The following is a 14,602-nucleotide window of genomic DNA, read 5'->3' as shown; positions in this document are numbered from 1 at the left end:
AAGGATCCACATGATGTGCACATGTGACCATGATGCACATAAGGCTCCTCCTCAACTAATGGACTCGTGCAATGAAAGAGTGTCTATGCCAAAGCATTAATAGTCCCTAGAGTGTTGGTCTCTACATGTTCCTTCATAATTGAAGGACTAATCACATGCTCACCCTGTGGCTTGACAACAGGTGCCCTAACTACATTACAGTCACAACATGCCCCCGACATCTCAAATGATTACCCCCCACCTCTACCCTGAGATTTTAATATATCAAAATAATTGGGGATCTCCCCAAGGACAAATTCACAATACAATTTCTTTAAGAAATACATTGGAAGCTTGTGATTATTGCAGGGAGGGGCAATAAAGACCATCCACCATCTATCCCAAAAGTTATTTCTAATACCATCATGTATGCACCAATCAATAGCGAACCTTTTAGTTGTGTGTCTAACAATATTTTGTTCACTAGGCTTTTTTAACAATGCAAAAATGCTATCTTTTGTTATTTCTTTTTCTTTTTTCTTTTTACATCTTGATATATTTTTTTTTTGGCACAATATCTTCTTTATTCATCCCTTTCAACATGCCAAATATCCAAATGACCACTAAAAGAAGCTACATGGGTCATAATGGATTCAAGGGAGGATGCCAATTGTGTTCTCATCAGATTGGTTTGTCCACAAGCTTTCAACCTACCAATGAGTGCTTCTAATTTAGTTTTCCCTCTTTCTATTTCATTCATAATGTTGCCTTGGGTGCTAGGAGGAGGTCTTCCAATCAATGTAGGTTACCGAATTTCTTGCTCTTATTGTGGAGGGTTTTCATTTTGATTTTGGTGATTCGGTTGGGGATTTGGTGGTTGATTATTTATATTTCCTAATAAGAAACCAATTACAATATAAATAAATAAATAAATTTAAAGAGAAATTGAAAAACCTATGAAGCAATGTAAAAATGTACAAAGCAATGCAAAAACATACAAAATAATACAATAACAAGATTAGAAAGCATACTATGTGATCCTGATCTTGAACTTCAGTGATAAGGAGGTGGGTGACAAAATTCTTCAACTTCTTCAATCCGTGTGTGTGCTGTTTGGGAGAAATGCAAAATCCAAATGAAATGATAAAATGGGCCGTGAGTTTGTAGCCCATTTAAAAAAGTTTTTGATTTTCAAAGCATGCACGTGCTATAGTACGTATGTGCTTTGTAAAATAAAAAAAACTTTAGGTGTCATGTCTTTGGCACCACAACTTGGTGCACATACCCTTCATTAGGTTCAATATTATTTTTTTCTATGAATTTTCTAGCCCAAAGTGGTCTCTTCTTATTGTTGTTATTTTCAACCTCTTTAGAATTTGATGTAGGGGGTTTATAATTATTCTCCCTCTCATTCTCTACAAGGTGAACTTCACTTGAATCTAAGATATGTTCTGTGACTGACTCATCATTATATTTAAAAATATGGAAGGAAATGTCTTCTTCAAATTTAACATCTTTACTGATTTCAATTATTTTTTGTCTTGGGATATATATATTGTAACCTTTGGAATTTTCACTATAACTGATGAGAACTCTTTTCTTCCTAGATGGTTCTAGCTTTGTTCTTTTCTCTTTAGGGATGTGAACATAGACTAGACATCGAAATATCCTGAGGTGACTTAAATCTAGTTTGATGCCTATAAGTACTTCTACTAGAGTAGTATTATCCAATACTAAGTGAGGACAGCAATTTTGAATGTAAGCATCAGTGTTAGATGCTTCTGCCCAAAATGAAGTATGAAGGTTTTTCTCATGAATCATGGCCTTGGCTGACTCTATGATTGATCTATTTTTGCATTCTAAAACTCCATTATATTGAGGATTATAAGGTTTTAAAAAATTCCTCTTAATCCCAACAAAAATGAAAAATATTTAAAAATATCAAAGATGTATTCACCTCCATTGTTAGATCTTAGAATTTTAATTTTCTTTCCTGACTGATTTTCAACAAGAGCTTTGAATTCTTTGAATTTTGAAATAACTTCACTAGATTCTTTTTGTTTTAGAAAGTAAATCCAAGTTCTCCTAGAGTAATCATCAACAAAGATTATATAGTAGAGACATCCATTTATAGAAGGTGTGGACATATGACCACATAGGTCAGTATGAACAAGTTTGAGTATAGATTATGATTTGTGAACACTCTTGGGGTAGGATTATTTGGTATCTTTCCTAGAGCACATCCTTTACAACCCATGCATGATCAGATTTAAAAATAGGTAGACCTTTTATAATTTTACTTATAGATGATAAAGCTCAAAAATGGAGATGTCCTAGTCTTCTATGCCAAATCTCTATTATTTTTGAGATTTCATGACATAGAAAAAAATTTTGTAGGTTAAAAAGTCTATATAAACTCCCATCTCTTACTATAGTGGAGATAACTTTCTTGATGTTAGACTTTTTAGGCCAAGAAAAAACTTTGTTTTCTTGAAAATCAATTTTGTGTCCTTGATCAGAGAGACCGAATACAAAAATTACAAGGTTCCTTTTGATTCTAGGTACATATAATACATTAACAAGCTGAAGAGTGATCCTAGAATTTAGTTGAATTGAGAAAGTTCCACTTCCCTTGATTAGATGAGTGGAGTTATCTCTGATGCTTACTTCTTCTATAGTGCATTCTGATAAGCTTTCAAATTTGTCTTTGAAACCTATTATATGTTGAGATGCTCTACTATCTATGATCCATGTGTTTTTGTTTGAGTTTAATTTCCTAGATAGTGCTAGATAGAATGCATGATATTCATATACTTCCTCCTTTTCTTCTTTCATCTTTACAATTGCTACTTGAATTATTTTTCATTTAGGACAGATATTATGAGAGTGACCAAGTTTGTCTCATTTAAAACATCATACTTTAGAATAATCTCTTTTCTTATATCATTTATTAGATCCTCTTTTATTTTTTTCAAATGTCCTTCTCTTTTTTGAGCTTACTTGGAGGGCTTAAATATCTCCCTCTTTATTTAGACCTATTCCCCTTGAAACTAACCTTAACTCTTCTTGAGTACATTTATTTTTGAGACTCATATTTACAAAGCTCAGGTTGAGAGCTTAATTCTTGGAAATTTTTTTCCCATGATGTAGGAAGTCCCCTTAGAGAAACCATGGCAAGTTCTTTCTCATCAACTTGATTACCAATAGTTGAAATTTGATCTTTAAGTTAAGATATTCCTAGAAAATATGATATAATAGATTCTCCATTATTCATTTTACTATATAATAGATCTTGTTTTAATGTCAATAGTCTTCTAGTATTGTTAATCTCAAAGGTGTCTTTGATTTTAGAGAACATTTCAAATGTTGTAGGGAGATTCGAGATTGAAGGGAGAATATGATCTTTCATAGAATCTATAATTATTCTCATTGATTTATTATTACATATTTTCCATGTAGTTTTCTCTTGATTATTGTCAGGAATGACTTTATTTTTTTCTACATAGTCTTCTAATTCCATTTCTCTTAAAATTATCATAACATGGGTTTTCCGTGAAGAGAAACTAGATGCCCCTTTCAATCTGACTTCTAGCCTTACATGGTTAGCCATTTTATTTTGAGAAGATAAAAGATATGAGCTTTGTAAATATAAATATTTGTAATTTATGAATAATAATTATTATCAGAATGGCTATAATTTTTGAATCATTATTTCTTATCAAAATGGCTATAACTTCTAAATAATTATTTCTAATTAGAATGGCTCTGATACCATGTTATTGTGTAGGATCTTTGATAGAAATAATGATAGAGATGTAATTTTGACTTACCTTTCTTTTATGTAGAAGTTTAGATCTCCACATTTGTCTTCAATGAATCAAGTACTGATGATGTATTTGGAAATTTGTAGGTGGTACGATCTTGGGACTGCAAGTATGTTTAGTGATTGATATTGCTTTGTCCACCAATGTAAATATTATATTTATATTTTACCAAAGGACATGGACCCATAGGGGCATGAATCTACATGGCCCATGACCTACATGATCATGACTAATCAAAACTATCTTAAACATTGATAGTAACTAAGGTGCCTCTTCTCTTGGCCCATGTGACAACTCTCATGGCCCATGTGACAACGCTCAAGCACAAGATGGCCAATAGAATTTTTAGACTTATCATGGATAAGGGACCTATGGATAATGAAGAGATCATTAAACAGGAGGCAATGGGCTTCTTTAAATATCTGTTACAAGAATCCAATCTAGATCTAGAGAAATAGGACTTGTTTCTTGAGTGCATCCCTTCCTATGTCTCCGAGGATCAGAATATGTTTCTCACTTCTATTCCTTCAAATGATGAGATTCTTTAGGCTATTTTTTCCTTTGAAAGAGACAAAGCCCCTGGTCCTGATGGGTTCCCACTCTTGTTCTTTCATAAGTACTGGCATATTGTTGGGGAGGATATCTGCAATGGGGTGAAGGAATTTTTTGGGTTCAGGAATATCCTTAAAGAGTTGAATGGCACATTCCTTGCTCTTATTCCTAAAAATCTAGGGGCTGATTGTATGGACTTGTTCAAACCCATTAGTTTGTGTAACTCTTTTTATAAGGTCATTTCTAAGGCTCTTACTCTAAGGATTATGACTCTTTTGCCTCACATTATATCCAGACAACAAAATGGGTTTGTTCCCGATAGACAGATTGTGGATTCCATTATTACGATGCACGAAAATATTCATTCTCTTTTAGTGTCAAAGAATGAAGGTTTTTTGCTAAAGCTTGATCTTTCTAAAGCCTATGATAGAGTGGATTGGCACTTTCTCCTCCATGTCTTGGAAGTTTTTGGTTTCAGTAAGAGATTTTGAGATCTCATTTTTATGCTGGTGTTGTTGGCTTCTTTCTTGGTGCTTGTGAATGGTTCCCCCTCCTCTTCTTTCTTCAAGGCTTCTAGGGGCCTTAGACAAGAGAAGCTAATGGGATGGCTAACTGTGTAGCGAATGTGGCTTGTAGAAATGATCAATCTATCATTTGGGAAAATCATGACCCGTTACCACTGGAGGCTTGACTTCTCTTTCACAATGATAAATGGAGGTCATTACAAAAGGTTTTTTAATCATGACTGTGTCAGTATAGGGGTATGATGCAGAGTTTTATGGCCACGGGTTTTGTGTTTTAATTCCCAATGATTCTTGTAAAGTTTCACACAGATTCTAGGTTTATTTTTCCATTGTGTTTGATGTTATATGTGAGTTTTCCTTCATTTGGGAGTTGCAGGGGAATAAAATTGAGAGTTTAGGTGCTTGGAAAATGGGAGGAAAGAGGAAACACGTTGAATTAGTGAGTTGCATGGAGTGGATGAAGAAGGAGGAAGTGTGGGAAATATTGAGAAGGGATAACTTCACTGGGTTTATGGAGAGGTTGAATGGCAACAATCCTACCATCACACAATAGTTTATTAAAACTTGAAAAGAGGGTTTGATCATGTTGGGAAATCAACATATGGAGGTTTCAAAGGAGGTAATTTTTGAGGCTACGGGATTGGAGCTTGAGGGTATTAATTTTTATAGGGAGTGGAAATGATTAGATAGAGCTATTGATAAGTTTGGGGATTTAGAGCTTGAGAAGAGTCGTTTGGTTAAAATTGGTAAGTCTTACATCAACCCAGCCTTAGTCTCTCATCCTCGGTGGTTTCTTCTATTTTTTAATATGGAGTATTTAACTTTGGACAGGAGATTCACAAAATGTTATGGTTATCACTTCATGTTGACCAACCACTTTAGGCATAGTGTCAAAAATAATTTCCCTTTCTATTTGAAACAGTCCCTTAGTATCTCTATTCAAGCTTTACAAAAAGACCCAAATGGCAATCATGTCATCCATGAGGGTCTCATGGTTCTTATTATGAATGTTTTAAAGTCTAAAAGAATTGTGAGGAATAGAGGCCACATTAAGGATGTAGATTATGAAATGGAAGGGAGCTTACAGGAGAAGGGTTATGACTCTAAAACCCAGGATGAAGTTGAAGGAGGTGAGGATAATATGAACAAGGGCACTGGGAATAGATCTAAGAAGAAAAGAAGAGTGGCAGGACACTATGACTCTTTGAAGGAGAGTGATTTTTTCAAGGATTTGGTGAAGGATTATAAGAAGAAATATGATATTAAAGGTAAGAGGGTTAAGGAAAGTTTGGGGGTGAGGGCTTCTTCCCCTTCAGATGATGAGACCCTTGCACAACACGTGGAGAAGAAAATATATCCTTCAAGATGCCTTGAGAAGGATTTAGGAGATAAAGGGGAGTTAGGTGATGAGGATTCTCAGGAGCAGGGGTACATGAGGACTATGATAACAAGTATGAAGCTACTCCTAGGTCTATGAAAGGGTTGCATGGTAACCTGGGAGCTATTCTGAAAGAAATTAGGATTATGAAAAGTCAAATGCAGAGACTTGGTAGGGACATGCAAGACTTAAGGAAGGAAGTTGTGCATGCCAATAGAATTGCATGTGGTGAGCATACTCTTGGCCAACATATTGGTAGGCTAATGGAGGTGGTTGGGAGTGCTAAAGATGTCAAAAATTTAATGTAGAAGATCTCACAATTGGAGGCCAAGAATAGAGCTTTTGACAGAGACTTCAATGTGAACCAGGGCAAGTTGACCATGTTGGAAGCCAAGAAGAGTAACCTTGAGGAACTGATAAAAAAAATGGCTAACAATGTGTGTACTTTGCTGAAGAAACTAGAAATGGACAAAGGCTAGGATTTCTCTTAGGCAACTGATAGCCAAGGCCCCAAAAAATGCACTAGGGCTCACTCAAAGAAGATTGAAGACATGGGCAAGAAGGATGAGGTGAAGGAAATTGTAGAAAACATACAAACCTAGCAAATCAAACACTTGACCTGATCAAGGCTACTTAGCTAGTTTTTTACTATCTTTTTTGTTGTCTTTTTGCTATTTTTGTGCTGTCTCTTTGCTATTTCTTTCAGCAGTTCTTTCTGTGACCTCTTTTATGTTCTTTTTGGAGGCCTATCTCATGTTTTCTTCTATTTTCTCTATCTATTTCTAGAATGACTTGATGTAAGAAGGTTTCGGGTCCTTAAAACCTATTTTTACTTAATCAAAACTAAGGTGCCTCTTCATTAACATGCTAAATACAATAAGAAAACTTGACAACTATGCACAACAAGTTATATGTAAGATAAATATGAACAACCTGATGATTAGTAATCATCCATATGAAAGCCTAGTACTTAGAATATTGATAGTGATACTAAACTTGATTCTTGATTGGTATGTTGAACTATAGCAGATGTCTCCAACCCGATATGAATTGGTAGATAATACAATAGAGATTCTCAAACAGACTTTTATGCATATCTATGTATATGTATATGTGCATATACTTATATGCACACACATATATACATATGTATACATGCAAGAGATCTAATAATTACTTTGATAGATGCTAAACTTCAAAAATTCTTGGGGTATAGTGTTCCCTAAGGAACTTGACAATAAAAGGAGCTCAATGAAGCTTGAGCTCCTACTTAGTTGATATTTCTTGGTCAGCTATTGGTGGTGCTTGACAAGTGTGTTGGCTTGGAAAATATTGGCTTGCTCAATGATGTTTGGGGAGCTTGGCATGTGTAATAGCTTGGTGATACCTTGATTTCTTGATAGTTTTGAAGATGCTCAGTCATATGGTTTTCTAAATGGTGTTTTGGAAGATTTTATTAGTTGACTTGGTGCATTCAATTTGTGTGGAGTATGATCGTAATGTATAGAGATCATAGAGATGTGTGCATACCTAGTTAGGTCTTGGTGATTTATCCTATGTATACTTAATATTTTTTGTATGATATTTTGTGGAATATTATATTTTTTTGGGTTCTAGATGATTGTATTTGCAATGTATTGACTTGTGGTCATGCAAATATAAAAGAAGGGCTTTGGTAGAGTTGTAGAAAATTTAGTCAGAGAGTGGGAGAGAAGAGATTCAAGTTTGGAATATGGAGTTGGAATTTGTAAGCAAACCTAGTAGCTACGTGTTAAGAAACAAGGATATTGCTTGGTGGCTTGTGAGCACAAGTTTAAATCTCACTTGAGATTTCTCCAAATTATTTTTGTGTTGTAGATATGGTAATCTAGGGCTTGGGTTGGATCTTGCAAAACATCCAGTTTCTTTATTTTGGCCATAACTGGGAAGGGCTTATAGACCAACACATTGCATGCAACTAGTTGATTTATGAATGAGATTTATTTGGTATCATATTTTCATCTTGTGTGGTATTTACACTATTTGGTTACTTTTTGGGAACTAGACCACCTCCATTGGGGGTGCATCTAGGTTCATGTTACATCAGGTTGTATTAGAGTGGGAGTTCCTGAGTGTGTAAATAGATCATCGAGTGAGAGGTAGTTTGTACTAGGATCTTTTGTGGTTTTTAGAATATGTTTCTAGAGAAGTTCATGAAATTTATATTATGAATTCATGTTCTTAGACTTGTGATTTGTTCCTAGTTGTTTAGGTGGGGTGGCAAGTTGCAATCTAACTTGCAAGAAGCTTAGTCTTGTCACAAGGCTCTCAGGTAGAATTTGTTGCCAAGGGATTATAAAAATATTGGAAGATTCCTCTAAGATTATTGGACCCTAAGGTAATTGCAAATTTCTTTGATGCCATGGAGACTAAGATTTCAAAGAAGGTTAAAGAAGATCTCAGATCTGAGATGGAATTGATGAAGAATGATATGGTTTCTAAGATCATCAAAGCTATTGCTCATATACCTAGGAATGTGGGTACTAAAGATAGTTATGAGGAATTCATTAAAGACTTTGAGGCTATTTGATCTAGTGTTGAATATAGAACTATGTGGAAAGATCTGTGGATGATAGAGTTGGCTAGTTAGATAGATCTAGCACTTGGTTGAAGTTGAAACACAAGATGTATGTTTCTAATTTATTAGGTACTTTGAATCTTGAAGACCTAATTGATTCGATTGGAAAGCTAAAAGGATACTTTTAGTTAGAGGATATTTGTCATCCATTCAAAGTGAGGTTGGCACAAACTAAGTTTAAAGGATATTCATCTCTTTGGTGGAAAGAATTGCAAAGATATAAAGAAGAGGAAGGTGAAATGAGGATCACTTATGTGAAATTGATGTTGAATAAGTTGAAAGCTAAGTTCATTCCTATTGATTATGAACTTGAGTTGTTCAAGACATTGCATAATCTGAAACAAAAGGATATGTTTGTGAAATATTACACATAGGAGTTTTATAAGTTGACAATTCAGTCTGGACATAGAAAAATTTCTAAGGAAAAGGTAAATCAATATATTAATGGTTTGAGATTGAATATCTAGGATGAGGTTGGTATGCTAAAGATTGGTTTGATTAAGGATCCTTATCAATATGCTCTAAAGATAGGAGATAAGTTGAAAAGAAAACATCAATGTAGCTCTCGAGGAAAGCCGAAGCATGATCACTCGAAATAGGATAAACCGAGTGTAGGAGGTGAACCAAAAAATATTGAGAAAAATAGAAGGACAACTAGAAGTGAATTTAAGGGCACTTATTTTCATTGTAGAGAAGGAGGTCATAGATATTTTGAATATTCCCAAAAGGCCAGTGATAGGATAGATTTTGTGGTAAATGAGAATGTGGACTTTGTGAATGAGCTTGAGAAGGGGGAAGACAATTTTCTAGTTTGACAAATGTTGCTATGTAAGGAAGTATTGGACCCTTTTCAAAGGAGGAATTTGTTTAGGACTCATTGTAAGTCACCTGGTAAATGCTAAAATATAATTATGGATGGTGGTAGTACTGGTAATCTTTTTGCTAAGGAGATGGTTCAAAAACTTAGTTTGAAGAGAGTGAGAGATATTTGTCCTTATAGGATTGGTTAGTTACAAGATGAATATGCTTTGGAAATGAGGGGACAATGTCTTATTATTATTTAGATTGGACAATATGTTGGTCAAGTTTTGTACGATGTTGTAGGCATGTGTATTTGTTAGATATTACTTAGTAGACCTTACAAGTATGATTATAACAATTTTCATGATTGTGTCAAGAATGTGTTCATTGGCATGAAGTTTTCATTGGTTCCTCTTCCAAATGACAAACTTAGCAAGGGGAACTTGAGTTTTGGTAATCAAGTTGAACTGAATGATTTTGAAAGGGTTAAAGATCGACATGGGAAAAAGACATGTGGTACACTATGAAAGGATGATGTGAAGAGGCAAACAAAATAGTTCAATGTTTTTGGAATTTTTTGGAAGAAGTGGAAAGAGGAAATAGTGTAAAAGCTGAAGACATGGAGGACATGTGTGTGAAGAACCAATTTAGGGTTCATGTACTAAATCCCAAAAGATGTTCTTCTAGTTACTAAGAAAATCTTTTTTGCCCCTATTTTGTTTGATGTAGGAGAATCCTTGGGTAGTTACCAATCCTATATTTTGGGAGTACTTTGGTCTTTGGAGTTGGATTATTTTTTTGAAGAAGTATTGATGCTTTATCATTATGGACTATTCTTGGGTCAAAGCACAAACCTGTTTCACCCTTTTATAAAGGAAAAGGCTAACAAAAGTATAAGTATTCAGCTTCAATGACATAAAACTAGTAATATTATTTAGAATTTGATTATGAAGAAGATTATTGAATGGTGTAGAAATGGATAAATTTTAGGATTATAATTTTTAATAATTAATTGGAATAAGAATTAATATATTTTCCTAATTTTTAAAGACAAATTTTTACATGCTGAAAAACACTAAAAATTAGGGGTCTAGATCCCACCACAAAATTATATGGAAATAAATGTATTTCCCTTCAATCTTAGATTATGTTATAGATAACATATATAGGTAGAAAAATCAAAAGTAAAAATTGGCTTTAGACCTATGTTTTATCTTTGATAATGATTCAAATTTCAACTCACCCGGAATCGATAGTTTCCATCTCGCACCACATTTTTCAAAACAAATATTTTTTAACCAAAAGAAAGATTACAAATTCTTGAAGAGGACTCTCTCCTCTATAAAATCATGTAAATTTTAAATTTTTTTTATATGATTTAATATTTTTTCCTTTCTCAAAATTGACATATTCTCGAGCATTAAAATATGTACTTGTAGAATTTTTAAATTATAATATAGTATATCTAATTAAAACACTATAAACTCTATATGAGAATATTCTTGACTCTAATCTCAATAAAATGGTGTTTATTTTTTATTTAAAAAATATCATAAAATATGGTAAGAGTCATTGAAATGTCAATTTTCTGAAATAATTTTATTTCTTTAGTAATTGTATACAAACATGCATTTAATAGACATTTCTAGTTGGAAAACTGTGACACCATATATAACTTAGGCAAAATGAATTTTCCTAGATCATATGCTTGATCATCTCTTTGTGGTGCTTGACAATGCTTGGCTTGCTCGATGATGCTTTGGGAATTTGATAGTCATAGTGGCTTGATGATGCCTTGATTACTCAGTAGTTTTTCTAATGCTCATTTATATGGTTTTATGAATGGTGGTATGGGAGATTTTCTCAGCCAACTTGGTGATCTTGATGTGCATAGAGTGTGATCATGACATAGAGCAACTATAGAGATCTATGCTAACCTAGTTGGGTCTTGGTGATTTATCTTGTGTGTATTTTATTTCTGTTGTAAACGAATTTGTGGAATATTGTAGTTCTTTGGATTCTAGATGATTCTATTTTCATCAAGTTGACTTGTGGTTGAGAAAATATTAAAGAAGAGATTTGGTAGAGTTGTAGGAAATTCATTTAGAGAGAAGAGATTCAAGTTTAGAATTTGGAGATGGAATTGTTAAGCTGAGTTAGTAGATACAACTTAAGAAACAAGGATATTTCTTGGTGGCTTGTAAGCACAAGATTATACCTCACTTGAGGTTTCTCCAAATTGTTGATATGCTATAGATATGGTCTAGCTAGGGTTGAGGTTAGATTTTGAGGGATCTTACAGAACTATTACTTGCTTTATTTTGGCCATAATTGGGAAGGCCTTAAAACCCAAAACAGTGCATGTAATCAGTTCATTTATGAATAAGATTTGTTTGGTATCAGGTTTTGTATCATGTATAGTGTTTCCACTATATGGTTACTTGATGGGAACTAGATCACTTAATTGGGGGTACAACTAGGTTTGTACTACATCAAGTGGTGTTAAAGTGGAAGTTCCTAAGAGTGTAAATAGGTTATCAAGTGAGAGGTAGTTTGCACTAGGATCTCAAATGGTTGTTGGAATGTGGTTGTAGAGAAAGTCACATGATTTATATTGTGAATTTGTGTTCCTAAACTTGTGATTTGTTCCTAGTTTCTTGTACGAGGTGGGAGGTTATAATCTAACTTGCAAGAAACTCAATCTTGTCACAAGGTGCTTATGTAGAATTTTTTGTAGAGTGTTTAGGAAAATATTGGAAGATGCCTCTAAGAAGATTGGAACCTAGGAAAATTGTAGATCTCTGTGATGTTGTGGAGACTAAGATTTCTAAGAAGGTTACAAAAGATTATAGATATGAGAACATGAGAGCTATTTCTTGAATACCTAGCAATGTGGGTATTGAAGATGGTTATGAGGAATTTGTTAAAGACTTTGAGGTTGCTATATCTAGTGTTGAAGATAGAATTGACAATGTGAAAAGATAGGTGGATGACAGAGCTGGTCAGCTAGATAGATCTAACACTATTAAAGTAGAAGCACAACATGGATGTTTCTAATTTCTCAAGTACTTTGAACCTTGAATACCTGATTGATTTGATTGGGTAATTGGAAGAGTACTTTAAGTTAGAGGATATTGGTGATCCACTTAGAGTTGGTTTGGCACAAACTAAGTTGAAAGAACATGCTTCACTTTGCTAGAAATAATTGCAAAAAGATACAAAGTGGAAGGTGAAATGAAGATCATGCATGTGAAATTAATGGTGAATAAGTTGAAAGCTAAGTTCATTCCTATTGATTATTGGGTTGAGGTGTTTAAGACATTGCAAAATCTAAAACGTAAGGATATGTTTTTGATAGATTACATCAAGGTGTTTTACAAGTTGACAAGTTAGTCTGGACATAGAGAAATTTCTAAGGAGAAGGTGCCTCACTATATTAATGGCTTGAGATTCGATATTCATGATGAGATTGGTATGATGAAGATTAATTCACTTGAGGATGCTTATTAGTATGCTCTAAAGGAAGAAGATAAGTTTAAAAGAAGACATATAGGAAATTCTTGAGGGAAGGATAAGAAGGATCACTTGGAAAAGGATAAATCGAGTGCCGGAGGTGAACCAAAACTTATTGAGAAAAAGAGAAGGGAAAGTGGAGGTGAATTTAAGGGTACTTTTTTTCATTGTGGAGAAGAATATCATAGATCTCTTGAATGTTCCCAAAAGGTTGATGATATGAGAGATCTTATGGTAAATGAGAATGTAGATTTGGTGAATAAGCCCAAGAAGGGGGAAGATAGCTTATTGGTTTGACAAGTGTTGTTGCATAAGGAAGTATTGGACCCTTGTCAAAGGAGGAAGTTATTCAGGAATCATTGTAACTCGGTAAATGTAGGAATGTGATTGTGGATGGTGGTACTACTTATAATATTATTTCTAAGGAGATGGTTCATAAACTTGGTTTGAAGAGAGTGAGACATCCTTGTCCTTATAGGATTGGTTGGTTATGAGATGAACATACTTTAGAAGTGAGAGAGAAGTGCCTTATTAATTTTTAGATTGGATAATATGTTGGTCAAGTTTTGTATGATGTTGTGGAAATGTGTAGTTGTGAGATATTACTTAGTAGACCTTGGGAGTATGATTATAGGGCTATGCATAATTTTTTCAAGAATGTGTTTACAGTTGAGAAAGGTGGCATGGATTTTTCACCGATTCATTTGTAGAATGAGGAACTTAGCAGAAAAAACTTGAGTTTTGGTAACCAAATTGAGCTGAAGGATTTTGAGAGGGTACGATATAAATGTAGAAAAAAGATATGTGGTACACCATGAAAGGATGTGAAGAGGTAGAGAAAATAGTTTACTAATACTGGAAGTTTTTGGAAGAAGTGGAATTGAGGAAAGAGTGTACAAGTTGAAGACATGGAGGACATGTGTGTAAAGAACTAATTTAGGGTTTATGTGATAAATCTTGGAAGATGTTATTTGAATTACTAAGAACATATTTTCACACTTGGGTTGTCTAATTCAAGAGCATCCCGGGATAGTTGGTAATCCTATATGTTGGGAGTACTTTGGACCTTGGAGTTGGAGAACTTGGTTAAAGAAGGATTGATGCTCGGTCATTATGGGTTTTTGTTAGTGTATAGTGTTTCCCAAGGAATCAACAATTAAATGATCTTAGTGAATCTTGAGCTCATGCTCAATCATCTCTTGGTGGTGCTCGACAGACATGTTAGCTTGACAAGGCTTGGCTTGCTTGACAATGCTTGGGTAGATTGACATGTTTATTGGCTTGGTGATGCCTTGGTTGCTCAGTAGTTTTGTTGACACTAAGTCATATGGTCTTTTGAATAGTGTTATAGAAGATTTGAATGATTGACTTGGTCCATTTAATATGCATGGAGTCTGATTGTGATGTAGAGTGA

This window comes from Cupressus sempervirens, chromosome 8 (genome assembly GCF_028749045.1).
Source record: "Cupressus sempervirens isolate cs-2001-9-10 chromosome 8, ASM2874904v1, whole genome shotgun sequence".
Taxonomy (NCBI): Eukaryota; Viridiplantae; Streptophyta; class Pinopsida; order Cupressales; family Cupressaceae; genus Cupressus; species Cupressus sempervirens.
This window is presented reverse-complemented; position numbering follows the sequence as displayed.